Source organism: Lissotriton helveticus, chromosome 1_1 (assembly GCF_964261635.1).
Source record: "Lissotriton helveticus chromosome 1_1, aLisHel1.1, whole genome shotgun sequence".
NCBI classification, from domain to species: domain Eukaryota; kingdom Metazoa; phylum Chordata; class Amphibia; order Caudata; family Salamandridae; genus Lissotriton; species Lissotriton helveticus.
This window is the reverse complement of record NC_136057.1, coordinates 183,777,404-183,795,193: the sequence shown is the minus strand read 5'-3', so window position 1 is coordinate 183,795,193 and position 17,790 is coordinate 183,777,404. Positions and strand designations below refer to the sequence as shown.

The following is a 17,790-nucleotide window of genomic DNA, read 5'->3' as shown; positions in this document are numbered from 1 at the left end:
CGCCTCCTGTGATGGTGCTGATTAGACTGACACCACCTCCTGCGATAGTGCTGACTAGACTGACACTGCTTTTCTGGGATGGTGCTGACTAGACTGACACTGCCTCCTGTGATGGTGCTGACTAGACTGGCAATGCTTCCTGCGATGGTGCTGACTAGACTGACAGTGCCTCCTGTGATGACGCTGACTAGCCTGTCACTGTCTCTGTCTCTTTTCGTGGTCTCGTCTGATACACTCTTGCTGCTTTGCGGGCTGCTGCAGCACGCTGCACAACCTGTTAGACATCTGCCCTGTCTGCCGCTGCCTGCTCAGAACACTGATATAACAGGCAGATAGGTCTCTGGTGGGAGGGCATGCAAGGAAAGCGAGTGCCCAGGAGCATAGACCTACTCCGCACATGCTTCTCGAGCAGCGCTTCAGCAGAAGCTGCAGCTGCAGCTGCCAAGAATGCCGCGTCCCTCTTCATCTTACAACCCCTCTTCTTTCTCCCGCTTCTCTCTGTGCAGTCAGACAAGAGAAAGGTCCTGTTGGTGACAGTGAAGGAGCCCTGCTCTGGTCTGTACTTCTGTGCTGTGACAGTGGATGATGATAGCCGAGTCACACGCAGCCCGCAACAGTAAGTGCTGCAAAGATTTGATAAGAAATCAAATGCTCCAAATAAAGAAATTTTCCTTTTCCTGGTGGGCTCTCTTTGCATGCACTCAAATTTAGAACAAACTTTCAATTAAAAATTGCAGTTTCAATTTGCTGACATTTCTAAAGAAACGTATGTAAAGAAAACTCAGGGATCTTGCGGCCACATGCATCATTGTTGCCGTTTGCGATTTCTTAATTGCGAAAATTAAGAAATCGCAATTAAGAAATCGCAAAAGGCTATGCATCAAGAAATCGCTATTTTTTTGCGATTTCTTAAAATTCCTTTAATGCAATTCACAATTTGCGAATCGCAATTAAGGAATCCCTTCCCATTCATTCCTATGGGCCTAGAGGCCCATAGGAATGAATGGGAAGTCATTCTCAATTTTCGATTAGCAATTTGCGAATCGCAAATTGAGAATGCAACCCCTGCACCCCTGAAATATAGCTTTAAGTGCATTTTTCACACACACATGCCCCAAAGGCATGTGTGTGTGTAAAATGAAACTTTCAAAAATGCACTTTTGTGCATTTTTGAAAGTTTTCGCAAATTACCATGAAGGTCAACTTCATGGTAATTTACCTCTCCCTATTTGCGAATTCGTAAATTTAAAATGTTCATGCATTGCATCTAAGAAATCTCAAATTGCGATTTCTTAAATGCAATCGCAATTTTAGAAATCGCAACATGATTGCGATTTCTAAAATTGCGAAAAACATGATGCATCCCAATTTTGTCAATTGCATTCGCAAACGGCCGAAAATTGTGATTCGCACCGTTTGCGAATGCAATTGACAATGATGCATGTGCCCGTTGGTCTCCAAATGAATCACACACAATATTACAAGTTTGCACAAGAGTATAACGTTAGATACAGCTGCACCCCAAAATGATCCTGTATTTCAGTGCTGGATCATGAATCAGTCTCTGGGTAATGAATCTATTTTCGGATAATGAATTTGTCCTTAGAATCCGTCCCTGGATAATGAATCCGTCCCTGGATAATGAATCCGTCCCTGGATAATGAATCCATCTCTGGATAATGAATTCGTCCCTGGATAATGAATCCATCTCTGGATAATGAATCCGTCCCTGGATAATGAATCCATCTCTGGATAATGAATCCGTCCCTGGATAATGAATCCATTCCTGGGTAATGAATCCATCCCTGGATAATGAATCCGTCCATGGATAATAAATTCGTCCCTGGAATGAATCTGTCTCTGGATAATGAATCCATCCCTGGATAATGAATCCATCCCTGGAAAATGAATCCATCCCTGGATAATGAATCCGTCCATGGATAATAAATTCGTCCCTGGATAATGAATCTGTCTCTGGATAATGAATCCGTCCCTGGATAATGAATCTGTCTCTGGATAATGAATCCATCCCTGGATAATGAATCCATTCCTGGGTAATGAATCCATCCCTGGATAATGAATCCATCCCTTGATAATGAATCCATTCCTGGGTAATGAATCCGTCCCTGGATAATGAATCCATTCCTCGGTAATGAATCCGTCCCTGGATAATGAATCCATCCCAGGATAATGAATCCATCCCTGGATAATGTATCCGTCCCTGGATAATGAATCCGTCCATGGATAATAAATTCGTCCCTGGATAATGAATCTGTCTCTGGATAATGAATCCGTCCCTGGACAAGGAATCCATCTCTGGAATATAAATCCGTCCATACATAAAACATCTTCTTTCTGGTCCTTACAGAGCTGACAGCATGATCCTGCCCCTTCTTTGTGTACAGTACTTAGATATGACTCTTTCTTTTAAGGGGACATGTCTCTTACTGTGCCGGAGGACATTGAGCCAAAGCTGTAGATAATCTAAGTTTTGCCAGAGTTAATCGTTAGCGATGGAATGCCCATCAGGCGTATGTGAACAGAAAGACTGAGAGGCCCTGGACTGAGGAATGGGTGCAAAGGAGGAAAAGGAAAACATTTTTATTGTTAGGTAATGTTTGTTACCGAAGCTCTAGGGTGAAGTGAGAAGCAGAGGTGCCTAGAACTGAGTCCTAGAAGGTGCCGGTGAGACTTAAACAACAGGAGATGGGACACGAGTTGTTGGAGGGAAGGAAGAGAACCATTGCCGAGTACACTTGGTGTTGTGGGTTGGACACACATCTGTGTTAATAGCAGAGGTCATGGAAGGCTAAGATGGAGGAGAGATAATTATGGTGAGCAAAGGGGATGAAGATTGAAACGTGCGCGGTCCTTTTGTAGATTGACTCTGTGGACGCTGAGTGCATTGGGTTGATTGCGTTGTAGGAGGTGAGGTCTCAGTAAAGCCAGTTAAATACCACATTCAAGGGTATTACAGAAAAAGGGAGCTAGGAGAAGTGACAATATTCATAAATGTCTTTTGACAGCTTTGTATCAGCCTGCTTAGGTCATGTTCTTGTTGTATTTGGATTACTTCAGCCAATGGTTGCGTGAAGTGCCCATTACAGTTTGGATCAGTCCTCTGCATTTTGTGGATATATATACATTTTCTCCTTAGCATTTTCAACTGATGGCTGGAAATAAAGTCCCCAGCATCTTGTCCCGCCAGGCTTTCATATGATATTTAGCAGACCAAGCACCTTCTAATAAAGACCTGGGCACCAGCCACCCCAGCGCGTATCCTTTCAACTCGACCCTACTTTACTTTACAGACTTGTACTGTAGCTGGACTGGACATCACACCCTTAAACACAGCAACAAGTAGCGGGCCCTTAGAGGAGCTGTAACTGCAGCAGCGTCATTGAGCACAATGGAGAGGCACGTCAAAGCCTCAGAGGCCTGCATAACACTCCAAGATACAGCTCAGTGGGAGAGTGTATGCTTCTCCCACACAAGGCCGACTTCAGTTCCTGTCCTCCATTGTTTGTTATTTCTTTGATGCATATAGTTTGATTAATAGCCCTTTAACTTCTGTGTTAATTGGATTCATCATTATCCTGTTGTCATTATTTGTGAACTTAATTTACGATTTTTGCAAAATCTTCATTTGAAGATTTTGGGCAAAGCCTTTATTTGCCTAATGGCTTGCCCAACAGCCAGGTGGACGTTGTGTAATTGCCACTAGTGTTAGATGTCTTGTCTGGCTCTAAGGGACATGCTCTTTGCAATTTAAATTTTGGGCGCCAAATCTTTTTATCGAAAAGTAAGGGCGGCAACTATGGGATTTTTTACATCCTCAAAATATAGTTGACAGGATTGGCTTACTGATACTCGTCTCTTTTTAGTTCTAATTCCTTTGGCTATTGGCGTGGTGCAATGAAATAAGATACGCAGTATTGTATTGTATTAAAAACGTATATAGCGCAAAACTGTCACCCTACGGGTATCCTGGCGCTTGGATCAGAGAGAAGCCCGGAAAAGGAGAAATCAGAATCAGCTGTTTAAAAGATGTACTTAATACCCATTGCTTGGGAAGAGCCAAGTTTTCAGGCTCTTCCTAAAGCCAATCAACGAGCTAGCCTGTCTAAGCATTAGGGGCAGTTCATTCCAGATACGGGAGGCCATCACTCCAAAGGCTCTACCACCTTTCCGAGACCTCTTAAATCTGGTGGTAGTTATCAAACTGGAGTTTGAAGAATGGAGCTGTCTACTTGGATTGAACCAGGTAACTGTTTCTTGTAGGGGAACGGGCCCTGACCATGTACTGCTTTATATACAATGCAGAGGGATTTGAAGCGAATTTTCTCCCTGATGGGCAGCCAATGAAGGTCTCTAAGGGCCATCGTCATGGAGGATCTGCGTTGTCTATTTAAGACCAGTTTTGCTGCCATCGATTGAACTCTCTGCAAACCCTGTACAATATATTGTGGTGCTCCCAAGTACAAGGAGTTGCAGTAGTCCAACCTACTCAATATTATGCTCCTCACTACAAGAGGACTGGTGACCTCGGGGAGTAAGGGAAGGATTTTCCGTAAAGTTTGGAGCAAGGAAAGGCAGGTACTGGCAGTTTTATTGACCTGTGCATCCATTTGGAGATTTTCATCTACCATGACTCCCAGATTGCGCACCACTTTAGCGGAGGCCAAAGCGTCACCCTCAGGAGTGAGCTTAAACTCTATCAGTAAGTGGCGGGACATTCTTGTAGCGGGACAGTATATTACCTCAGTTTTTCCCTCGTTAAATTGTAGGGCATTTCTCTTAAGCCAACCTGCAGTTTGTCACATGCACTCTTGGAGGGTGTCAATGGATATCACTCTTTTCCCTTCCAGTGAGAACATCATTTGGGTGTCATCTGCATAGTTGATGAGATCTACCCCAAAAGATTTAATAATGGGAAATAGAGGGTGTAGGTAAATGTTAAAAAGGATCGGGCTTATTGCCGAACCCTGTGGTACCCCATGGAGTACTGGGGACATGTCAGAGGTAAATGGCGATAGGGATACCGCCTGTTGTCTTCCTGACAGGTATGATCGTAACCATTTTAAAGCCTGTCCTTTTACCCCTATGTCTTCCAGTCTCTCGACCAACACTGCACGGTTAACCGTATCAAATGCGGCTGACATATCCAATAGTACCAGGACAGATGAAACCCCATTGTCAGCACGCATTCGCAGGTTATCCATTACCGTTACCAGTGCGGTCTCAGTCCCATGTCCCGGGCGGAAGCCAAACTGATCCCTGTCCAGCAGTAAGTTATCCTCAAGATAGACTTTTACTAACTACCTTTTCAAGGATTTTGACTGGGTAGGGCAGTAAGGAGATTGGTCTAAAACTCGCTGGGTCAGAAGGGTCCAGGGAGGATTTTTTAAGAAGTGGAGTTATAATAGCTTGCTTCCAAGCCTCTGGTACCACACCTTCCTCCAAAGACTGGCAGCAGATCTTCCATAGCCATGGTAGAGTTTCTTCCCCCAGGGTTTTCCAGACTTTGTGAGGGAAGGGATCTAGCGGGGAACCTGGGGCCACACTTTGAGCCAGCTGGTTAAAAGAGTCCTCTGTAGGAGAGTGGAAGATATCCAATATGGTAGCTATTTGAGGTTCTGAGGGGGATTTCTCAGCTAAGCCAGCCGCTTCGTCAGATTGCAAATTCCCAACAATTGTAGTAATTTTGTCTTCAAAAAAGACAGCGATATCATTACATAGTTGTATGGCGTAAATTTGCAACCTGCATCTTGCAGTAAGTTATACTTCCGCAAATCTGTGTTTCAAAAAGAATTACATATAGGATGGATTTAATAATGTTTTTTTCTTATTTTTTAGTTCTTTGGCCATTCGGTATGATTGCAGAATACCATCCAAAACAGTGAAGGGGTTGTAGTATCCCCCTTGAAGAGGTGAATTTTTTCCTTTTGTGCCAATAATTAGGTGATGGTAATCTACTTTTAACACATACTTTGGTTTTCACGATTAGAGTGTTGGTGTTCATTTTCCATTATCCTTTTTCTCTCTTTTACGTTTTCTTCTTCATTTCCCCCACGCCCCCCTTTTTTTTTTTTGTGGGCCATTTAGAAATATTGAACTGTGTATATATTTATATGTGAATATAGTTTTTTGTATTTTATAGATTGCTTGGACGCTCAGTTGAAAAAATCTTTGTCCTGATGATGACCATGTAATTATACAAAGGTCGAAATGCCGTTGACGCATATGTGGCCGTAACTAACGAAGGACGCAATGTCTTGCTTGTTGTTGTTTCAGTTTTGTTCTGAACCTCCCTTGCAATGTAATTCCTTTTGTCTGCCATTTGTCTGGTTTTTGTATTGTATATTAATTTTTTGGTGTACCAGTGTATGTTTCTGAGCGCATTATTATTTTTCAATTAAAAAAAAAAAGACTACGGGCCCCATTAGGATGACGGGCGGACTTTATCCGCCCGCCACCCTATCGGTAAACAGGACCGCCCGCCATAAGGGCGAGGGTCCTGTGGGATGCAATTAGGATGCGCCCGCCACAGTGGCGGGAGCATCCAGCATTCCTGTCATTGTGGCGGGCGGTGCACTCAGCACCGCCCGCCACAATGACAGGAAGGCATGTTGTGCACTTCCATGCCCAACATGGCAGGCACCGCGCGGTGCCTGCCATGTTGTGCATGGAACTGCTGGGGGTACCATAGGTACCCCCTATGTGCACCCCCCACCCCACAGAGTCCCTGGGGGCCCGAAACGGGCCCCCAATTTCTAACACCGCATGCCTTTCCGTGGAGGTGTTGCTGCCATGGAAAGGCATGTCCCCACCTGCATAGTAATATGGATGGCGGTGTCTGACAGACATCGCCACCATATTAAACCCTTTTCCACCCGGTCAACTCCTTGACCGGGCGGAAAGGCGGCAGACGGTCTTTCCGTCCGTCGCGGTCCCCCCGCCATAGTAATATGGTGGGGGGAATAGGGTGGCGGGTGTGGTAGGATCATGGGCGGATCGCCACCGCCATACGGGCGGTCTCGATCCGCCCGTGATCCTAATGGGCCCCTAAATATTGAATACAATTTGTATACTTTCCTAATATTTATTATATGGGGTTCTTGTACTTTTTTTTCTCCTTTTTTCTTCTGGTTTTTTCCTTTCCTTACATTTATTGTTATTGCTTGTTTTCTAATTTGATATTGATAACTTGAACCGTTGTTAGGACTAAATACTGATTGCACCTGGTTCAGGTGTACAGGGCTGCCCCTGTTATTGGTAATGATTTGAGTACAGCTGCATAGCGGTGACGACTCCTTTTGGTTGTGACAGTAGTGCCTAAAGTAATTATGACCAATGCCGTTGCCCCTATTTACTCAGAGGAGTATATTTAAAAAATTGGTCTGTCGCTGTTAGGATCTGCAGCAGCACAAACAATTATCAGCGAATCACAAGCATTACTTGACGAATTAGAACAACGTAGAAAAAAACATGCACGTACCACCTTGCATGCATTAATGATGACTGAATACCTTAAAAAGGATGTAATACCGGTGGGACTGCAAGTACGTAACGTTCATGTAATCTTTACAAATGATCCCAAATTTAAAAAGAGCTTTAGTCATATGGGAGTGAATTGCTCTCGCCATTGGCTTGTCCATGGCATTGACACTGCTCTAGAGCACAGTAAAAAAGAGTTGGAAATTATCACAGATTTAGATATGCGTTTAAATGAAGGCAATGTGGTTAGTGATGCTAAGGCAGACCTTGAGAAAGTCAACAAAACTATTGCCGAATTTTAAAAAAATTGAATGCATTAAGAAAACTAACAAAATACAGAAAGATATAGCCAACTTTTATAAAACAAAAGCTCACCCATATTTACATGATGAATTCTATTCCCAGCCCAGACAACAATATAATGAGAATTAGCCAACTCGGGTCGGTTTAGGAAAAAAAATGCCATTACCTTTTCGGAATCCTCAACAAGTTCAGCTGATTAATCTGATACTAGTACAATTTCTAGACCAAGTCCCTCAATATAGGGTTATAATTCTTTTTTGGAACAACGTGGACTTCCAGGCGGGCGAGAGACAGACCCTCTGAAAGTTTTATCAGTGTGGACCACCCCAATAGAAATCATCAATCTGGTGGCTCCGGTGGAAACTTTGGAGTTCAGATACTATTCCTATCTTTAATTTATCTGATTGCACCCTTACTGAAGCTGAGATTTCTCTCTTGAGTAAGGGACCTTTTGTCCCAATAGAGGAAACTTGTCTCTTTGAAATTCAATTAGAACTTTTACAATTCTTTTGGAAATTACACTTGAAAGCGTTTTTCTTGGAACACACCAGTAGTGACATTTTTAATCCTTCTGGACTGGAGCCCCCTTCTACTTTCATCCCTCCCCGTAAACAAGATGCCCGTTGAGCTGTTAACTTTTGAATCAATGGTTCTAAAGGAGGTTGCAGGGTTGAATAAGGACTTTGAATATATACCTTAGAACATTTCCTTGACTGAACGGCAAGCGCTGAGAACACTGAAACAAAATCAGGAAGTCACTATAAAATCTGCTGATAAGGGTGGTGGGATAGTAGTACAATCTATTGACAAATACAAACTGGAAATTAAACGCCGACTAAATAATGTCAATCACTATCGCCTCTAAAGAACTAACCCCTTACCTGAGATTCAGAAACTGATTACAACTGTGACAGCTAGCCCTATACATTGGGGGTATGTGATCGATTTTAGAGTAGAGGAAAGGAGGGAAAGTGACCATCCCCCCCTTTGCCTAATTTTAGAAGCAAAATACTTCCAGTTTCAAACTAGACTAGGTCCGCAGTTACCACAGCCTATGCTGTGTAATAATAGGCGGGCCATTAGATGGCCAACAATTTTAGGGAAAATAGAACCGCTGACTTCTATTTATCATATTTTTAGTGATCTGTTGTCTTTTTTTCTTTCTAATGATGATTTAAATCCTATTTTAATTACTCAAATCCACTCTATGTTAGTGGAAAAAATTGAACCCCATCTCACTAGAGCAGCAATGGGAAAAATTTCTCCGAAGAACATGTTGACACCAGCCAACCCCATGTTTAATGAAGCATGTAGAATAGCCAAAAAAGACCTAATTAAAACACTGCATTCCAAAGAACCAGTTAGAATTAGGCAAGCGAGGAAAAACTATAACCGGATCTTAATCCTAGAACGTAAACGATGGGAGGATGCTGTCTGGGAAGATTTGTTAGCCGCAGCAAGGGTAAGAGACTATTCACTATTCTGGTGGATCATTGCAAACGGTAATAGGTCTAGTAAGCCAGCCCAGGATTATCATCTGGCCCCTACCACTTGGTTTAACCATTTTGCAAATTTATATGCACTTGCGGGTTCTACATCATATCAGAATTTACGTATAAGTAATGAGCTGTTAAAATCTGAAGAGATTGTCCACTACATTTTTCTATTATAGAAACCAAGCAGGCTATAGCATCCATTAAGGCATCGAAAGCTCCAGGGCCTGACAATGTCCTTGGGGATCTTTTTAGACATGATCCAGTTGTATGGGCACCGTACATGAATCTACTGTGTAATGCAATAAGCAGTGGTCAGCCCATTCCTGCATCATGGAAGGGGGCGGTGATTGTCCCAATACAAAAGAAGGGTTTTTAGGGACAATGCCGTCAATTACAGGCCTATCAGTTTGATAGATATTACCCAAAAAATATACTCAAAGCAGATCCTGGAAAAGCTAAACAATTGGTTAACAGATAATGTTATACTGTCCTTCTACGAGGCTCGGTTCAGAAAAAGAACCAGCACCATAGATCAGGTGTTTAGGCTGCTAACCATTGCCTGGAAATACACTAAATTAAAATTGGGTTACTTGTATGTGGCCCTTATTGAATTTAAGGCCGCTTTTGACTTAGTTCCAAGAGATCTGCTGTGGGTAAACCTGTTAAAACAAGGTGTCCCCAAAAACATCCTGGTGCAATTGATCAGACTCCATGAAAATAACTTTGCAAAAGTCCGTTGGGGATTAGGCGGGGAACTAATGGAGGAGGTCCCGGTGAGGAGACATGTGCGCCAGGGGTGTGTCCTGGCGCCAACCCTGTTCCTCCTTTATATCAATGATATGGTGGACTCCTTACTGAACTCAAATCATGACTCCCCCAAGTTAGGTGGTTCCCTAATATGTGCCCTGACTTTTGCGGATGATACTATCTTGCTTTCACAAACCGGTAGGGGATTGCAGAATCTCCTTAATAGGCTGCATGAGTACTGTATAGAAAAGGGTCTGGAAATAAACCCCCTAAAAACTAGGGGCCATATGTATCATCATCAGAATTTCAGCCTTTGCGAATGCGAATTCGCAAAATGATATGTATGAAGGAAATCCCGATGCAAAATAAGGAATTGCAAAATTTGCGATTCCTTATTTTGCGATTGCATTTAAGGAATCTTAAATTTTGCGATTCCTTAAATGCAATGTAAGAAGCCAAAAAAGTTAGCATATTGGTCTTAAGGAATCGCAAATTACCACCAACTTCTAGTTGGTGGTAAGTTGCGAATTCCTTTCAAAATGCATATTTTTTCAATTTTCTAAGTGCCATGTGACGCACATACATGCCCTTAGGGCATGTATGTGCGCCACATGTGCACCCATGCCGATTTCAGGGGTGCAACAGGGTGTCCTTTGGACACCCCTGCACCCTTGAAAATATTCACAATTAGCGATTAGCAAATTGCGAATCGCAAATTTCCCCTTCATTCCTATGGGCCTCCTGGCCCATAGAAATGAATGGAAATTATTCCTTAATAATCGCAATTAAGGAATTTTAAGAAATCTCTAAAAAGAAGCTAATTTCTACATACATACCATTTTGCGATTTCTAAATAGCGATTCCTTAAAAATCGCTAATTAGGAATCGCAAAACGGAATGTTGATACATATGGCCCTATATATATGTGTATCACACTAAATGGTGCGGTAATAGAGAGGGTTCATAAGCTTTCATGGCGCCCCCACATTAGAAATCAGGGACGATTTTAATGCAAACTCAATGCCCATCCTGAAAAAACTCCATGCTACCTATAACAAATCCATCACTTCGGCATTGGAGGTATATAAATCGAAGGCCCAAACTGCTGCCCTCTATGGTTCTGAGTTGTGGGGTGGGGAGCAAACTTCCACTATTACTATGGGAGGAAATAGGTTTCTAAGAGCAATGATCCCCTTGCCCCAAAGTACCCCGGTGATTCCATATGTATATGACCTGGGGTTAAAACGCATTGAGGACAGGGCAGTTTTGATGACCCTGTTATACTGGATTAGGCTATGGGCTACTGACAAACTTTTTATTTATAGGCAGGCACTAAAAGAACTTATTGCACAAGATATACTTGTAACCTTCCCTTGGTTGATTAACATACGTAGATGGCTAATAGACTTGGGGCTTGGCAAGTTCTGGTTTGACCCAGAAAAATTGACTCTGGATTCAAGAAATGAACTTAAGAGGATTTTTTGGAGCCAGGCTGTATTAAAAGTAGTACAGAATAGCAGCGCTGGCCCACTCACGAATGATTACCTGATGGTCAAACCCGTCCCTCGTTTTGAGGTTTTTCTCGACCAAATAGAACCTCAACTTGCAAAAATACTGTATTTAAAATTCAAGTACGGGACTCTTCGTGTTAGATATTTTACAGCCAAGTAGGGAACGCCCTGCAATGGGGAGGAAGATAGTAAGGGTACAATGTGCCAGCTGTCTACAAAGGAAAACATAGCACAAGTTATTTTATTTTGCCCCACCTATATGAAAGCCAGACAGAAATGGATTGCACCGTTGAGAAAGGAAAATGAGTGTGAGAAGATATATGGACATGTTACGCATTATAAAAACAGACAACACCCAGCTTGTTATTTTTGGAGTTTCGAGTTTCTTATTGGCTGCTAATTACATAAGAATGAAGAAGGGTTTGAAATTTTAACTAGGATTTTGTAACAGTGGACTTAAGAATATTAAGCATGTACTTTTTTGTCATCTAGTTGAGTATTTTTAGTGTATATAGTATTTAATATTTTATTCTGAAATGTATTTCCAGTATTTTTGGGGGAAATGATTATGATAAAAAGACATTGTATTTTATATATCGTCCAGCACATTACATTTTAATGGTGATCACACTTTAGTCCGAATTTTGCGCATTTGCACAAACGCCACGTTCTATGAATTGGTAACCCATAATTGTGAATATTATTATAATGGACTTAATGACTGTGTTCTTTTTTGCACTTATTCGATTGCACTTTACATTCGAACGGCATATTTGCACAAATGTAACGTTGTATAAATTGGCAATCTATAACTGTGAACATATTTTATGGACTGGAAGTATTTGAATATTGTATGACTTTGTTTTTTCTTTTATGATTCTTTGAATCGAATAAAGATGCTTTTGACTTGACTAATACTAAATCTGCCAGGTTTCTTAGCAACAAGGAATTTGTTTTCCTTAATTCAAAAACTACTAGGACCCCAGTATTATATACTCTTCCAAAGGTACACAAGGACGTAGAAAATCTCCAGGCCAGCCCGTAGTGTCTGGCTGTGGGTCGGCTTTGGTTCAACGTTGTAAATATATTGATATCTTTATTAAGGAGTTTACTATGGCCACGCGTAGTTATGTACGTGATAGTGGAGATATCATTTTTCAACTGGAAGCAATGCAATTTTGCCCTGAATCTCGATAGATGGTGTGTTTGGACCTTGAGACCTTATACACAAATATTCCGCTAATGGAAGGAATTGAGACAATCAAGAAAGTCCTGGATACACGTTCTGCTCCAGTTATGGTCCCGACAGACTTTATTGTTGAACTATTGACAATTTAATTAACACACAATTATTTTGATTTTGACGGACAATATTATTTACAGGTCAAAGATACTTCAATGGGGGTTTCTTATGCCCCCAACTTTGCCATTCTTTTTGTTGATTGTTTTTTATTTGTGACCCTAATACCAATCCTTACTTTGCTCGCCACAAGCACAAGTGCAGTGCTTGAAAAGTGAAGACTGCTCTCCCAAGCACGCGCGCGCACCACTCGTGGGCTTGTTGTAGTCCAGGAAGTTTGCGTTGTTGCGACGCTCTGGCCAACTCGTCTCCTCTCTATCTGTGTGTGGAAGCAGTTGTAATAAATATTCACGTTATCCCTGCTGCTGTTTGTTCTTTGCTGAATGCATGTCGGTTATTACTTCCTGAGTTTGATGGCCTGCTTTTATGTGTATTCCGCCTGTGCTGTCACATGCAGGGGGTGGATTTCCTTCCATTGTGTGTGAGAATGGAGACGGGTCCGATCCTGTTTCTAGAAGGGTTGATTTTATTATAGCGAGGTTTGGAGAAGCTAGTAACCAATTTCCATTGATACCTTTTTGTGAACCCGTCCCTGTTACTCGCTCATATCTACATTCTTAGAGGTCTTTCACCCATCTTCTTTGTCTCCCCCTCAAACATCTACCCTCCTTGTCCAGCAGTCAATGTCCACCCTCCTCCTTCACGTATAGCCCCCACCCCGCCAGCGTCATCTCAGGAGTCTTGCTGACTTACACAATACTTCAGTACAGTGCCCTGTTATAATTTCAGGGTAACCATCAAGGCACAAAATATGCTCGGGACAAACATCTCGCAATCCAGTGTGGCGATCACAGATGCGCCTCGTCGTGCTCTCTGCGTCTATTTGACAGCGCGAGACACTTCTTAAAGTAGAGCAGCGGTCGTTGAGCTCTGGTTCAAGCCCTTGTAAATTTTATTTTTCAATGCAATACATTTGTTCCAAAACAAGCTGGGCCTTCTGCCTGTCGTTGCTGTTGCACACAGGACCCGTTGTGCCAGCCGCGGTGAATCACTCTTCCTGCTGAGACAGGCCCCTCTCCTCGGGCTGGTGGGTGGCCAGGGCGGGCTGCAGCTGGGCCCTTACTGTCTGTTATTCGTCCCTGGGGGGGGGCAGGATGGGTTGGCAGCGTTTGTCCCCGTGCACACGCTATTATGGATGTTGCCTGTACCCAATTTCCTCTCGTTCCACGCCTGTACCCTGACCCCATCTTCTGCCTCTGGCTGTGGAGCTCTTCTCTCTGTTTCTACCTCACCCCTTCCACCCCAGCAGCGGCCGCATTTAGTACACCCTCCAACCATACACCCTTTTCCCTTAATGTCCAATGAACTGTGTTTCCGTCACTGCTCTCTCCCTGCCAATGTCGTATTTCTCACCCACTACCCACTATCTCTGACCCTTCTCCAATGGCTGTCTCTTCTTCTCTCCCTGTCATCTCTAACCCTTCTCCAATGGCTGTCTCTTCATCTCTCCCTGTCACCTCTGCAAGCGTCTCCTTTCTTCATGCCCGCCCATCCGTTGCTAACATTGTCACTCTGCTCTCCTCACATGCCCTCTCTTCTGAAGTGTCAGTAATAGCAGCCGTTTCTCCCTCCCATCACGTCTCTCCCTCCTTCCCTCGCTCTGTCTGTAAAGCGTCACTGCTTCTCCCGCTCCTGCCCGCCGGTGGCTCCTCCCACTCTCTCGCTGTCTGTCTGACAACCTCTCTCCCATCCTGCCATCTCCCTCATTTTCCCTCCCATCCCGCCATCTCTCACACCCTCTCTCCCATCCTGCCGTCTCTCACCCTCTCTCCTATCCTGCCATCTCTCTCATCCTCTCTCCCATCCTGCCATCTCTCTCATCCTCTCTCCCATCCTGCCATCTCTCTCATCCTCTCTCCCATCCTGCCATCTCTCACCCTCTCTCCTATCCTGCCATCTCTCTCACCCTCTCTCCTATCCTGCCATCTCTCTCACGCTCTCTCCCATTCTGCTATCTCTCTCAGCTCTCACATCCTGCCATCTCTGTCCGATCCTGCCATCTCCCTCATCTTCTCTCCCATCCTGTCATCTCTCACACTCTCTCCCATCCTGCCATCTCTCTCATCCTCTCTCCCATCCTGCCATCTCTCTCATCCTCTCTCCCATCCTGCCATCTCTCACCCTCTCTCCTATCTTGCCATCTCTCTCATCCTCTCTCCTATCCTGCCATCTCTCTCATCCTCTCTCCCATCCTGCCATCTCTCTCATCCTCTCTCCTATCCTGCCATCTCTCTCACGCTCTCTCCCATTCTGCTATCTCTCTCAGCTCTCACATCCTGCCATCTCTGTCCGATCCTGCCATCTCCCTCATCTTCTCTCCCATCCTGTCATCTCTCACACTCTCTCCCATCCTGCCATCTCTCTCATCCTCTCTCCCATCCTGCCATCTCTCTCATCCTCTCTCCCATCCTGCCATCTCTCACCCTCTCTCCTATCTTGCCATCTCTCTCATCCTCTCTCCTATCCTGCCATCTCTCTCATCCTCTCTCCCATCCTGCCATCTCTCTCATCCTCTCTCCTATCCTGCCATCTCTCTCACGCTCTCTCCCATTCAGCTATCTCTCTCAGCTCTCACATCCTGCCATCTCTGTCCGATCCTGCCATCTCCCTCATCTTCTCTCCCATCCTGTCATCTCTCACACTCTCTCCCATCCTGCCATCTCTCTCATCCTCTCTCCCATCCTGCCATCTCTCTCATCCTCTCTCCCATCCTGCCATCTCTCACCCTCTCTCCTATCTTGCCATCTCTCTCATCCTCTCTCCTATCCTGCCATCTCTCTCATCCTCTCTCCCATCCTGCCATCTCTCTCATCCTCTCTCCTATCCTGCCATCTCTCTCACGCTCTCTCCCATTCAGCTATCTCTCTCAGCTCTCACATCCTGCCATCTCTGTCCGATCCTGCCATCTCCCTCATCTTCTCTCCCATCCTGTCATCTCTCACACTCTCTCCCATCCTGCCATCTCTCTCATCCTCTCTCCCATCCTGCCATCTCTCTCATCCTCTCTCCCATCCTGCCATCTCTCACCCTCTCTCCTATCTTGCCATCTCTCTCATCCTCTCTCCTATCCTGCCATCTCTCTCATCCTCTCTCCCATCCTGCCATCTCTCTCACCCTCTCTCCTATCCTGCCATCTCTCTCACGCTCTCTCCCATTCAGCTATCTCTCTCAGCTCTCACATCCTGCCATCTCTGTCCGATCCTGCCATCTCCCTCATCTTCTCTCCCATCCTGTCATCTCTCACACTCTCTCCCATCCTGCCATCTCTCTCACCGTCTCCCATCCTGCCATATCTCACCCTCTCCTATCCTGCCATTTCTCTCACCCTCGCTCCCATCCTGCCATCTCTCACACTCTCTCCCATCCTGCCATCTCTCTCACCCTCTCTCCCATCCTGCCATCTCTCACCCTCTCTCCTATCCTGCTATCCCTCTCACGCTCTCACATCCTGCCATCTCTCTCATCCTCTCTCCCATCTGCCATCTCTCTCACACTCTCTCTGATCTTGCCATCTCCCTCATCCTCTCTCCTATCCTGCTATCTCTTTTACCCTTTCTCCCATCCTGCCAATTTTCTCCGATTCTTCCATCTCCCTCATCCTCTCTCTCATCCTGCCATCTCTCTCACCCCCACCCATCCTACCATCTCTCTCTCCCATCCTGCCATCTATCTCATGAATGTGAAAGCACCGAATGGGCACTAGTAATTTGCACTGCAATGGGTCTCACATTTGCGAGAGTTTAAGCTATTGCATTGCCAATAGCTCAAACTCTTGTAAATGCGAGACCTGTTGCATTGTAAATGCTTGTTTGAGTTGGTTGAACTTTTCTTCTTCTGATTTGAAATTTACTTCTCATGCAAGTAACACCCAGGTTGACTTTCTGGACCTGACGATTTTCCCTTATGCAGGTAGATTAGCAGCTAAACTATTTACTAAGCCTACTGCCCGCAATACGCTGCTTGAATATTCAAGCAACCATCGAAGATGGTCTGCCTTTTGGGCAGTTTCTGCGTATTCGCAGAAACTGTTTCTTTAGGGAAGACTACTTTAGAGAGGCAGAAAAACTGGCAGAAGCTAAGCAGACTCTAGGTCAGTTTGGTATCTGATATTATAGAGGAACTTTTTTTCCATTTCTTAGCAAACAGTTGTTGTGTTGATCTGTCTATTGACTTTACATTTCGAGTTCTTTCCAATTCTGACTTTTGATACACCTTAGAGGTTAACTTTATGTGATCCTCTTGCAAATATTGTGGTAATTTTTCTTTGACAGAGTAACCATGTTTTTTGTCTTCTGTAATTATTTTACATCTTTAATATAGCCTTATAGCTTATTGTAGCTCCAAAGGTAAGGGCCTTTACCACGAGAGCTGCCCTTTAATGGCTGGTATAGCCTGCTACAATGAATGAATGAACGAATGAATAACAGCATTTGTAGAGCACGCAGCTACTCAGGAAGAGTGTCCCAGTGCCAAAATGACCCTGTCAAACCGGCTGCAGCCACTAATAGCGGGAGATCATGTTTAAATTGCAGCTAGAGAAGAGGAGAGCTCAATTAATGGCAAAATAGCCAGGTCTTAAGCATTTTTCTAAAAACGGCTAAGTAGGTCACAGATCTGAGGGGCAGGGGAAGAAGGTTCCAGGATTGGGCTCCCTGAAACACAAAAGAACGACCGCCTGATCGGGCGTGGCGAATCTTGGGGACGGATGTTGGAGGACCTCAAAATTCTAGACAGCACATAATGCCAGACTCTCCTTCTGAGGTACTCCGCACCACTTCCATGAAGGACCTTAAAAAATATCACCAGAGTTTTAAAGCTGATCCTCTTTTTTACTGGGAGCCAGTGCAATGCCTTAAGGTGTGGGGTAATATGAGTC

General features: G+C 44.2%; 1 protein-coding gene across 4 annotated transcripts in view; it reads left to right on the top strand.

Moving 5' to 3' along the window:
- Positions 1-17,790, top strand: part of LOC144782692 (uncharacterized) — a 144,868-nt gene that overhangs the window by 82,441 nt on the left and 44,637 nt on the right. For 2 of the 4 annotated variants that reach the window (XM_078662183.1, XM_078662052.1), the window contains exon 2: positions 5,857-5,930. The exons of the other annotated variants lie outside the window; for them this stretch is intronic. The gene's annotated coding sequence lies outside the window, so the exon portion shown is untranslated. The remainder of the gene's footprint in view (positions 1-5,856; positions 5,931-17,790) is intronic. 4 annotated transcript variants of the gene reach the window in all.